This window comes from Oryctolagus cuniculus, chromosome 10 (genome assembly GCF_964237555.1).
Source record: "Oryctolagus cuniculus chromosome 10, mOryCun1.1, whole genome shotgun sequence".
Lineage (NCBI taxonomy): Eukaryota > Metazoa > Chordata > Mammalia > Lagomorpha > Leporidae > Oryctolagus > Oryctolagus cuniculus.
The window spans coordinates 17,049,878-17,062,925 of record NC_091441.1 but is presented as its reverse complement, the minus strand read 5'-3'; the positions used below and the strand labels follow the sequence as shown (position 1 = coordinate 17,062,925).

General features: G+C 42.2%; 1 protein-coding gene and 1 long non-coding RNA gene across 5 annotated transcripts in view; one reads left to right on the top strand and one right to left on the bottom strand.

Annotated features, from left to right (window-relative positions):
• CDH20 (cadherin 20) overlaps positions 1–13,048 on the top strand; it is a 245,448-nt gene that overhangs the window by 161,676 nt on the left and 70,724 nt on the right. The gene's annotated exons all lie outside the window — the stretch shown is intronic.
• Positions 1–13,048, bottom strand: part of LOC103349393 (uncharacterized) — a 126,484-nt gene that overhangs the window by 43,903 nt on the left and 69,533 nt on the right. The gene's annotated exons all lie outside the window — the stretch shown is intronic.

Below are 13,048 nucleotides of genomic sequence, written 5' to 3'. Positions count from 1 at the left end.
CCCACAATATGGCGCTGGGAGAGAAGTAAACAGCTTCCGCACAGCTGCCTCCAGTTCAACCAATTAACTGTAGGACTTGCTCCTGATTGGAGAGCAGCGTACTCGGCGTGTGGGCAGCCGAGTTGGGATTGGCAGAGAAGGACTATAAAGGAGGAGAGAAACGGCATGCACCAGGAACATCTATGGGGAACATCTAAGGGAACCCGTGCAGCCCCCCAGAGAGCCGGCCGGCGGTGTGCCGCTCCCCTGCGGAAGTGGGGAATGTGGCCAGGGGGAACTGCCCTTCCACGGAGGTGGAAGGGACAGTAGCCAACCCGGGAAGAACCAGCAGCAAACCCGGGGAGGGCCGAGCAGACGAAAGAACAGCGCAGGGTCCTGTGTCGCTCCTCCACGAAGACGGGGAACGACATAATGGTGCCGTGACTCGGATAGGAAACCTAGGACGGATAGCAAACTTAGGAGGGAAGAAACGGGAAGAAACGGGAAGAATTGGGAAAATATCGGAGAGAGAGACTAGCAAACAGCCTAGGGAAAAGCCGGACGAAAAAGGAGCCGGAAGAAGCTATTGAAAGCCTAGGCATAGACTCAGATACGGACTACGGGGGGAAGCTGGGAGAAATCTCTAAGGTCGAAAGCGAAAGTGAAAGCTAGAACAAACAGACTCGGACGTGGACTGTGGGGAGAGGCCAGGAGAAATGAGGGAGGAATGTCGTTGGAGGAGAGCTTGGGGAAACATACCGGGTAGAGAAAAATGTTAGGGAAATTGAAGCCGCGGGGGGCAGGCCAAGGCGGAAACGAAAGCCACTTTGGGATTCTCAAGTTAGCCCGGGAATAGGGGGCGAAAAGTTAAAACCAGAAGCTGAGACGCAAGCCAGGTTGGGATCCGTCTGATTAGCCCGGGGAGCAAAGGACGGAAAGCCAAACCGTGGGGCGGAGACGTACGCTGGGTTGAATTCGCCAGGCTAGCCCGGGGAACTTAGATTGAATCCTAGTGGCGGAGACGCAAGCTACGCTGTGTTACTCGCGGAAGCCGCAGCGTGCGGAGAGAGCACGGGGCGTGAATAGATAGGGAACGCTGGCGTAGGCCGTGGTTCAGACGCGAAAGGGTTAAGCGTGGAGACCGCGGAGCGCGCGAAGCCGGGAAGCCGCGCAAAGCCGGGAAGCTGCGCAGATGAGAGAGGCGCGCGGGCTGAAGCGGCGCAGAGCCGGGAACCCGCCGGCGGGGCGAGGTGCCGGAAAGCTGCGGGGATAAGAGAAACAGAAGTTTAGAAGTAAAAGAGAAATAGGAATGTTGGCAGACAGAAGTAAAATGGGAGAAATAGAAATGCCCGGAGATAGAGAAATAGAGAAAAATAAGGCCTCCCCTCAACATGCCAATTAGGAGGCTTGGATTCGGTCTGCCTGATTTAAGGCGGTAAGCGCCAGCAAAGCTCGACCAGAGTATGAGCTGCAGGTCACCGAAGATAGGCACAAACCAACACTAATAAGTCTCCCCCACAATACGGCAATGAGAAGGCTTGGATTCGGTTTGCCTGATAGGTTTTGTAAACACCTGCAGGCAGTTCTAGCAGAGCAGAGTATGCGCTGCAGGGCACCGAACACAGGCACGCATCAGCGCCTAAAAACCTCCTCACAATGGCGAAGAGAGGACCCGGATTCGGTTTTCCTGATTGATAGGACTTGTAAGAGCCTGTGGCAACTCTAGCAAGTACAGCAGAGTGTGTGCTGCGGGACACCGAAGACAGGCGCGTATCAACGCCAAAAAAATAAAAAGAAAGGGGGATCTGTGGGGAGCAATCCGGACTAGACTAAGTTACTCGAATTAGGACTTATTCTATGCATCTGCTCTCCCACAATATGGCGCTGGGAGAGAAGTAAACAGCTTCCGCACAGCTGCCTCCAGTTCAACCAATTAACTGTAGGACTTGCTCCTGATTGGAGAGCAGCGTACTCGGCGTGTGGGCAGCCGAGTTGGGATTGGCAGAGAAGGACTATAAAGGAGGAGAGAAACGGCATGCACCAGGAACATCTATGGGGAACATCTAAGGGAACCCGTGCAGCCCCCCAGAGAGCCGGCCGGCGGTGTGCCGCTCCCCTGCGGAAGTGGGGAATGTGGCCAGGGGGAACTGCCCTTCCACGGAGGTGGAAGGGACAGTAGCCAACCCGGGAAGAACCAGCAGCAAACCCGGGGAGGGCCGAGCAGACGAAAGAACAGCGCAGGGTCCTGTGTCGCTCCTCCACGAAGACGGGGAACGACAGCTACAAGTAAATACACACAAATATACACCATATGCAAGAGGGGATCTATATATATCACAGATATCACATATGATGTAGATCAATAACAGAGATTCTGATAGATTTGCACATAGAAAAAATGTAATAATGAGTTTCATTCATCTATATTCAGAATTCTTACCAGAAACCATTTTTCTTATTGCTACCTGGTGAAAATCATTTGAACCGGATACTGGTCTTCACCAGAGAAAGAACACAAGCACTGATCCACCACATCCTTTCATGCTCACCTCCGCCGGCTGCCTGTGTGGAAGCTCCACTAATACCCCTGCTGACTGTTATTCATGCACATCATACCCATTAAAGTGCCTAGGGCCATGGGGGGAGTGAAGGGTGCGGGAAAAGGCTTGGTTAGCTGGGTGATTACAGGGTGACATCTGATCATCCCTGTATGCAATGTATCCCATGATTGTCGTCTACAACACAACTGGGCTATGCTAGATCGTCACTGGTCAAAAAATGACCATGTTCCCCTATTCCCTCCATTTTCCATCTGAAAAAGGAAAGGAACCAATAAGCCTGGGCTCAATTTGTTCCGGCAATTATTGCAAAGCTCCTACTGTGAGGGAAGCTCTGCCTTTTGGTGCGGAATGACATGCAGCCATCCAGAGTCCAGACAAAAGGAGACCCTGCTTTTCTCCAAGTGTGTTCAGCCATGTGAAGACATATTGGCTGAGATGCCTGCCCATTCACATCTTAATGGGAAAAAGAGAGACAAGAATCTGGGGGTAGGGTGGGGAGGGGAGGAGAATGAAATACTGTCAAGTGACACCAGCTACAGAGGGATAAAAACAAAATGTGAACTTGGTGAAGGTGGAGGAAGGAAACAATTTTGACCACAGGACACTAAATCACTGATATAATGCAGATATGTGTATGCTCATACTATCTAGATAAAATATGCTTTATTACCAATAAAGGCTAGTATAATGACACTGAAAAGTGAAATTGAAGAAAGTTGTGCTTGGAGGCTGGATTACAGTGCCTGCCTCTTCCACCTTCTCCCTCCCTCCCCCCATCCCCGTTGTCCCTTCCCCTCCACCAATGCACAGCTGCACATTATTTCAATTACATGAAACCGTTAGGATGAAATACCACCAAGATGCATTCTAAAGCATAATTTCTCTGAAATAAGTATGTAACTTTATTAAAAAGCCAAAGTACCAGCCAAAAGGTGAAAGAAATATATTACATTATAATAAGAGAGAGGGCATTTAAGAAAAGGCCGAAAGAACACTTCTTTTTGAAATGGCAGATGGTGGCTTTTATAACACTGTAAAACAGGTGCCTTTTTCTTAATACTTGTCCTTATTCTCTACTCATGAACAGAAGGAAAATGTTTGTAGATATGGTAAGGTCACTTTAAATAAAGGCCGACACACACATTTCTATCTGTTGTCAAAGGCCCTCTTCTTTCCTCCTTTCAACTACATATAATGATAACTGCTCTGTTCTCCAACAAGCCCATCTACCAGGAAAGCAGTTGACAAGAAGGAATATCAGAGTTAGGTCCATGACACACCAGAAATTATTTCCCTCAGCAGAAGTCACTTCTTTCAGAGGAAGGAATGAAATTAACAAGGTAAATTAAGTAAATCTTAAAATCTGTTATTAGTTTTCCCTGAAGCCATAATGGAAATTGGGGGCGGGGGGTGGTACTGATTCAATAACAACATGCATTTTTTCCATTATGGAAAATGACTTATTCAACAAATGAATCATTAGTGAATGATCCCTCTGGTCTTATGGAATGCCACACATAGAAGCAAAAGGAAAAGTTTAAGACAAAAAATATACTATAAAGTTGTTTTAAAAAAGTGAACCACAATCCCCAACGAAATTACCTCTTACGGCAATTAAGAGAACGTTTGTTGGAGCATTAACAGCCTTAGGCAAACTCAACAAACCCATTCCTGGCTGCCGGTAATGATAGATTTCTTAGGGAGTATTATTTAATTAACAATAATTTGAAAGAGCAGCTCGGCTGAGATACTGCATTTACTTACTGGAAACACTAAGCAATGATAAGTGAAAAAGACATGCAATTTGTTAGCCTTCATATCATCTTTTGTTTCTCAAATACGTAAGTAGCTGATAGGTATTTGCCACTAGATATTTTCAGCTGTCTGGGAGGCCAACATGTCCAAAGAACTTTAGCTCTCACTGTACAAGGCTGTTCGTAGTCCTTTGCCGTTAAAATTCTGTTAAGAAATCCCCCAGGGCCTCAAATGTCCAGGGCCATCATGCTTTGTCCTTCCCTCTTCCAGACAAGGGCAACTGCCAGCTCCCCTTGCTTGTATAGGCCAGGCTGCCTCCCACCCCCATACATCATTTGCTGCTAATCACCTAACGTAAGTGATGCCTTTTGTTCTCGGTCCCTTCCCACGTCGATTTAGGTTGCATCAGCAACTCAGAGTCTAGCTGGGTCTTTACTTGCCCCACTGCAAAACCCCTCACAGCACCGGCAGCCAAGGAAGGAAAACCTTCTCCCCTCAAAGTTACTGAGCTAAATTCCTTACATCCAGTGGCCTCCTTTAGAGCTGATTATAACGTAAAGACCAGTTTCAAACTGGCAAAGAGAGGACCACTTCAAGTTGTTCTACACCCAGTAGGAGCTGGCAGCAGGAAGTGAACTGCACAACTCAAGTGGCAAGCTCCGGAAAATGCAAATATAGTGCACTCTGTGGAAAAAGAAAAGTAAGTTACCAAACTTTCCCTCTCTTCTGTTACTTCTATGACCTATCTTCACAAGATTGGTCAATGAAACAGAAATACTGTCCTGGGAAACGAATGTGTCAATTTCATTGCTATAGGAGTCAAACCAAGCCATCTGAGAGAGTAATTTTAAATTATTATGGGGTGGCTGTTAATTGTAGTCACTTGTGCCCATTAAAATTCCTGCCAACAGAAAATCTTTATCTTGACTTGATTTGTGATAAACTTAGAAATGAACAATCGATGTGGAACACAGTTATTAAACAAAACAAATTTCTTTCATGGTTTCTGAAAAGACAAATTTGAAATCCCAAGCAGTTAGGTCATAGTTATCTTTGGGAGTAGATTAGGGTGGGGTGTGTGTAGAACACAAGCTTCCATGGTGTATTAAGATTGATTGCGGGAGCAAAAGATTTTTCTCTTTGATTCTTTTCAGTCCAAAGTAATTTTCGATCAAATAATATCAAAGGCATTTGATTAAACACGTCTCCCAGCAGGATTTTATCGTAGGGCATACTTTATTATATATAGTATAATCAGATTATGTAAAATGGCATCAACCAGTGAATGTCTTGTTTTGAAACAACTTATAAAAATAGATTTTTATCTCTTTCTTTAATTCTAATTTGATGCTATTAACCAATTCCATTATTTAAATTAACTATTAAGATTGGATTCAGTTTGATTTATCAGAATGTATTTCTCATTAACAAGGCTTTCTTATTTAGCCTCCTTCTTTAAGCCTTCATTTACATTTAATACTTTGAAGAGCAACATTTGCAAAATCCTTTTTGTTAACTTGGATTAAAACATGTGGCTTGGTTCCTGTTAAACTATTCTTAGTCTTACAGTATAAGAACAAAAACTTGCAGAGTTTGTATGGGTTTCTTTGAATGATTCTTTGCTGTATAGGAAAGATGAAAAAATCACAGGAGAAAGAAGTAATAAATTAAATTTTGCAAAAAAGCATTTACAGAAACTCAGAATTCCTTTACTGACACAGAAAAGAAATAAACAGAATTTTACCTGCTAATGCAGTTTCAACTAGTAACATTTAAACATCTTTGTGACACCATTACATGATATTTAAATATCAGAAAAGAGGAAAATGTCAGCATAAAAGCAGGAGAGGGTGGCTATAGTTTCCAAATAACAACCATTTTTCCAGACAGCAGAGTTAACAATCCTCTCTTGCCACATATGCTACCTGAGATCAATCAACAGGTCATTTAAATAATTTTTTTTACTGACACTTTACAGCAAATAGGAGCAAAAAAACTTACACTCAAGCATCATCATCAATTTATTGTGATTGTCAAAGAACATCTAATTCTCGCTGTGTGCTTCTAAATTCAACATTTTTCCTATGCAAAAACGAGTAGAATGATTTAAATGCTTACTACTATATACAATCAGCAATTTAAAATATCGTTGATTTCTAGGGATTGTAAAAGACCTGGAGGCCCTTGAGTTCTGCCCCTCACCATTTTGAGGTGATTCATTTCATAACAGTAACTAGCCAGAAAACATGACTTAGTGCACAAATGACCCAGTACTGAGTCAAATGATGGAGGGCCAGTTGGTCAGGTCCTTCTTCCTTCCCTGTGTGAGACCTTAATTCTCACCTCATTTTAGATGATAACTTTGATGCCAAAGCTAGGCTGGACTCTCCTAAGTCTGAAACAGTTGCAAAAATTCACAGAATAGTCCTCACCCCTGACAGTACTAGTCATTTCCACTCTGCATGGAAGAACCTCTTTTGGGACCATTTTGCCTCGGGCCCTCTGAAAATCTAGGTTTTTCATAAATCCCTTGTTAATATGGTAGAATTTCCCAAATAAGAATAAAAACTCAAGTATATATTCAATAATCCCATCAGAGGCAGACTGGACTAGATTGTTGGGGTAGGAGGAGATTCTGTAATGTATTCTGAGTCCACACGAAGAACACCTCACACGCTTGCTTGAAGGGTGGGTCCAGTTATTGAGCTAGATAACACTATGGAAAAACCATCTGAATAAAAATAGCTCATAAAAATTAGGACATTTAACCAATTCTTGCCCCATGACTTGATTATGGTGATATAATTAGAGGCAAGTGGCTGCTTCAGCCTACAGATCAAATTAACAACACTTGTCATTTGGCCAGTCATGATCTTCTGGGGAGATCCAAGATATGGTGCCATGGAGAAGAGAATATTGAATTTCAACTTTACAAACCAGCCATGCTTCAGCTAGCTTAGGGTTAGCTAATTCTAGCATAACTTAACTCATTGTTTTCGTTCATATGTAAGTATTTCTATAGGATGGTTTTCTTACTCTCTCACAAAACTGCAAAGTGACTAAATTCTCTGTTTATCCAATTGGAGGGTATATGGCAATGTGTTAAGAAATTGGTAATAATTGATGTTTTGAGGAACACCTTTAAAACCAATTCTCTATCTTCCTTCAAATTCAGCATTGCATGGTATTTCTTTGCATGAATGTATCATCATTTTCAAATCATCTATTGTTGCAAATATGGATTATTCCATTTTTGCCATAAAAATGTTATAATAAAAATAAATGTTTTTAAAAATACACACAATCAGTCCCTTAGGATCAATTTTAAAGGCATGGTACATAAAGCAAAATTGCACTCGAGGAGGATTTCATCAACCTACACTTCCCTCTAAGGCATATAAGCACATATCCAGCAACACTGGTTAGCTTGGTCACTAAATATTACATCTGCCTATTTAATAGGCTGAAATGAAATTTTATTGCCTTATTCAGCTAATTATGGGAGTGAAGAGGTTCTTGTATACAATATTTATTGGTAACTTTTCCTCTTTTGTGAGCTTCTCTTATTGTCATTTGATCATTTTATACTGAAATGATCATCTTTTTTAACACTGAAAATAAAAGTTCCTTATTATGTTAAGGATATTAAGTCCTTTTTTCCTCACACATGTTGCCTAATTTTTATACACAGAAAGATAACAATTTTAATAATTATTTAATTCAATCTGTTCCTTAACTACTGTAATAATATTTTGGGAAGGGTCTCCCAGTCCAGGTTCATAAAAAGAATGATCACCTAAATTATTTTCTTAGTAGCTTTTCTTTGTTTTTCCATGTCTTCTCCTAAGCTATGAAGTAATTTTTCCAAGCTGACTATTCAGTGTCTGAGGAGTAGAGATGTAGATGGTGAACATCAGGGATACCATCTTCCTTCCCCCGTTAATCAGTGTACAGGTCTTTCTAGATAAACACGTAATAGATTAAGGTAGAACTTCACAAAAGTGAAATAGTTATAAAGGATGGAAGAAATAAGATAGCAGAGCCTGGCAATTTCATAGATCTTGAAAAAGAAAGCCTAGAAATGCATAGCTCTGAAAACGGAATTCCACTAACTTGAGCCTTTGAAACTACAATTGTAAAACACACCAAATATTTATAATAGTTGCAAGTTTTAGAGGGAACAAAAGCTATAGATATATGTGTGTGTTCGTTGATAATAAGACCCATGCTGATCTCAGATACAAAACTAAGAAGAGTACAATTATAAAGATATGAGGGCTATTTGAAGGTGTTTTATTTTTACTCAGTTCTTTGATGTTTATTGTGTCTATTTTAATATGTTCTTTTACAATTTTAAATAACTTCATATTTTATTAAAAATATTTGCCTATGTTTAAAAAAAAAAGATGACACCGAAAGACATGATAAAAGGGAAAAAAATACCTTGTCCCAACCCCAATACTCAATCCCCAAACTGTTTCAAGTGTTTGTCAATATATTTCAAAGAAATATTCTTATATAGTTATTTACTGAAATGTTCATTCTAGGTATTAGCAGCTGATTTCTCAACAGGTAGTTGACGATTTATTTCTCATAACACATATTCCATTCCACTCTTCCCTCCCTCACTCTCTCAACATAGCTGTATTTCAATATTCATTAAAAGAATAATCAATGTTTACCTTATAATGCTTTAACATTGTTTTCTACTGAGTAAAGTTGTAAATGAATATTTTAATTCCCTTCTATTAGAACATTTTTGGTTATATTTCTGGATTAATAATTGCCTAGTGTTTTCTTTTTTATATGTATGTCACTGATTTGTCCCAAATGCCCAAAATATCTGTCCTATGCTTATTAATAATTTTTTCAAATGCTTCAGTTGGTTTCTCAAACACTTCATTTTTCCTCTAGGGCCTCACCCCTAGCCTAGCTGCTGGAGTCTAAGACTAGTACATAAATTTTATACTTAGACTTCTCATTTCCAGTCTCCTATTTTGGATCCTCCTTCTCTAAGATCTCATCTCTTTTTCCTCACTTAATCTATCATTTTGCTAAAATACATTGAATTTTTCAATAGTAGTACTGGGTTCCAGAAAACAGTGGAACAATTTTCATTGTAGACATTCATATATAGCCAAACTATCATTGAAAGATGAGGACAGAGTAGAAACGTTTTAAAAGGAGATGTGAATATAGTAATATATTAAGGACTGCAGTAAAGAAGAGATTGTGTGTTCAAGAGAGTGGGAATTACTGAAGAACGGGTGGAGGTTGACTTTTAAGAAAATCAGAGTGGGGGCTGGTGCCGTGGCTCACTTGGTTGGTTAATCCTCCGCCTGCAGCGCTGGCATCCATATGGGCGCTGGGTTCTAGTCCCAGTTATTCCTCTTCCAGTCCAGCTCTCTGCTGTGGCCTGAGAGGGCAGTGGAGGATGGCCCAAGTGCTTGGGTGCTTGCACCCACATGGGAGACCAGGAAGAGGCACCTGACTCCTGGCTTCGGATCAGCGTAGCTCTGGCCGTGGCGGCCATTTGGGGGGTGAACCAACGGAAGGAAGACCTTTCTCTCTCTCTCTCTCTCTCACTAACTCTGTTAAATAAAAAAAATTTTTTTAAAAAGAATGATCAGAGCACTGTGGCATAGCAGGTAAGGCCACTGCCTACAATGCCAGCATCCCATGTGGGCACTGGTTCAAGTCCCGGCTGCTCCACTTCCAGTCCAGCTCTCTGCTATGGCCTGGGAAAGAGGTAGAGGATGGCCCAAGTCCTCCTACACTGCTTGGGAGACCTGGAGGAAGCTCCTGGCTCCTGGCTTCTGATCCGCGCAGCTCCAGCCATTGCAGCCATCTGGGGAGTGAATCAGTGGATGGAAGACTCTCTCTCTCTGCCTCTTCTTCTCTCTCAGTATAACTGTGACTTTCAAGTAAAATAAATAAATCTTAAAAAAAAAAAAAAAAAAGGCCAGCGCTGCAGCTCAATAGGCTAATCCTCTGCCTGCGGCGCCAGCACACCAGGTTCTAGTCCCAGTCAGGGCACAGGATTCTGTCCGGTTGCCCCTCATCCAGGCCAGCTCTCTGCTGTGGCCCGGGAGTGCAGTGGAGGATGGCCCATGTACTTGGGCCCTGCACCCCATGGGAGACCAGGAGAAGCACCTGGCTCCTGCCTTTGGATCAGTGCGGTGCGCCGGCCGCAGCACGCTGGCCACGGCGGCCATTGGAGGGTGAACCAACGGCAAAGGAAGACCTTTCTCTCTGTCTCTCTTTCTCACTGTCCACTCTGCCTGTCAAATAAAAAAATAAAAAAAAAAGATGATCAGAGAAAAAATATCTCAAATCACACACACCCCCAAATTAAGACGGTAGACATATAGACCACTGGAGATAACTTGATAGTCATATCCCTTTAGCTAAACAAGTGAAAATGTCACAGAATTCTAAGCCACTCTAATTGCCTCCAATCTTAATTCCCTCATAAAGTTTCTAAGCATTTTTTAAATGTTTCTTTTTTTATTTTCACCAACCGAAATACAGAGCCACAGAGAGAGAGAGAGAGAGGAAGAGAGAGAGAGAGGAAGAGAGAGAGAGAGGAAGAGGAAGAGAGAGAGAGAGAGAGAGAGAGAGAATGTATCTTGTATTCACTGGTCCACTCCCCAGATACCTGAACAAGTAGGACTGGGTCAGGCTGAGGCCAGGTCACTGGAACTACATTCAGGATGGGTGGCAAGGGACCAAGCACTTCAGCCATCATCTGCTGCCTCCCAAGATGCATTAGCAAGAAGCTGGATGGGAAGTGGAATAGTTAGGTCTGAAAACCATCACTCTGGTATGGGATGTGGGCATCCCAAGCTGCCGTTCAACCTGCTGTGCCACAATGCATGCCACAAGCATTTTTTAACTTTACCTGACAAGTGATCCCAATGTTATAAAATACTTCTGACATTTGAGGGTTAATTATATTTTCTGCTCAAGAACAAAAATACCACATGTAAAGTCTTACTGGTTTGTGGTTTTTGTTTTTTGTTTTTTTTTTTTACTTTTGCTGATGTACTATTTGATTATCATATGCATGCCTCTTAATATGTTCACTAGTGTATTGAGAACAGACACTAAAATCAGTAAGGGAAAATATTAATTAAATAAAATTAAAACTTTGAAGGCAGGAAGGATAATCATTTCAAATTATTAAATATGTTTTTAGCATTTAAAAATACATTGGCACTCAGTCAATATTTATTAAGCACCTAGTATGTTGCAAATATTGCACCAGGAATCAAGGATACATGGATTAAGATACTGAGTCTTCAAGAAGCTTACAATATGGGGGAAATACAGACAAATTAGCCATTATAATACAGACTAATGAAGTACCATAACAAGAAATACAGATTGTTTTGAGAAGATGGGCAAAAATGGAAGCACCTAGGGAGTAAAAAAAAATTTAATCTGTAATTGTGTAGTGATAATCCTTTAAAAAGATTATCCTCATATTTCAAGATCAAAAAAGGTTAAACCAATCTGTCCAGTGTCACAAATCAAATGGCAGAACTAGAGTTGGTCTTAAACCAAGATGTCCTGATTCCTAAACATATGCTGAGCTCTAAGAGAGTTTATTTTTTTATCTGAAAGCATGTATCAGAAGACAACTTTTTCTTTAATAAAGTAAATAATAAACACAAGATTTTTGCCTTATTAGGTAGTTACTAGAAAATCTTTCTTCTTTTTTTAAAGTTTTTTATTTGAAAGGCAGATAGAGAGACAGGGAGAGAGGAAAAGGGAGGGAGGGAGGAAGGGAGAAAGAGAGAGAGAGAGATCTACTAGTTCATTCCCCAAATGACCACAACAGCCAGGGCTGGGCCAAACTGAAAGCAGAAACCTGGAATCCCATCCAGATCTCCCATATGGATGGCAGGGGCCCAAACACTTGGGCCCTCATCTGCTGCCTTCCCAGGTGCACTAACAGGGAGCTGAATCAGAAGCAGAACAAGCCGGTGCCGTGGCTCACTAGGCTAATCCTCCGCCTTGCGGCGCCGGCACACCGGGTTCTAGTCCCTGTCAGGGCACCGGATTCTGTCCCGGTTGCCCCTCTTCCGGGCCAGCTCTCTGCTGGGGCCAGGGAGTGCAGTGGAGGATGGCCCAAGTCCTTGGGCCCTGCACCCCATGGGAGACCAGGAGAAGTACTTGGCTCCTGCCATCGGATCAGTGCGGTGCGCCGGCCACAGTGCGCTGGCCGCGGCGGCCATTGGAGGGTGAACCAACGGCAAAGGAAGACCTTTCTCTCTGTCTCTCTCACTGTCTACTCTGCCTGTCAAAAAATAATTAAAAAAAAAAAAAAAGAAGTAGAACAGCCAGGACTTGACCCAGTACTCTGAGGTAGGATGCTGGTGTTGCAAGGGGCAGTTTATTTTCTTGCGCCACAACACCAGCCCCTCTTCTTCTTTAACAGATCACCTAGTTGCCTTCTTGTGTACGCTTCTAACATATGAGAAGAATGAGAGATGAAACACCCACTATTCTAGTGTGAAAGTAGGGAGGGTCATGTAAAAGAAACAACATCTGAGAAATGGCAAGTCTAAAAGTCCTCAGATAAGTTCAAGTTCAAGATATACTTCACCAAGCCAGCCCTAGGGAAGTCAGCAGGTATAGCACTGGGTCAGCCAGCCTGGATTCAGAGTGGTGACTCTGAGAAAGGCAAAATTTTCTTTAAGGGAGAGGAACTCACATTTCTTATGCCCAAAGCCACTTTGAAGTTTTGG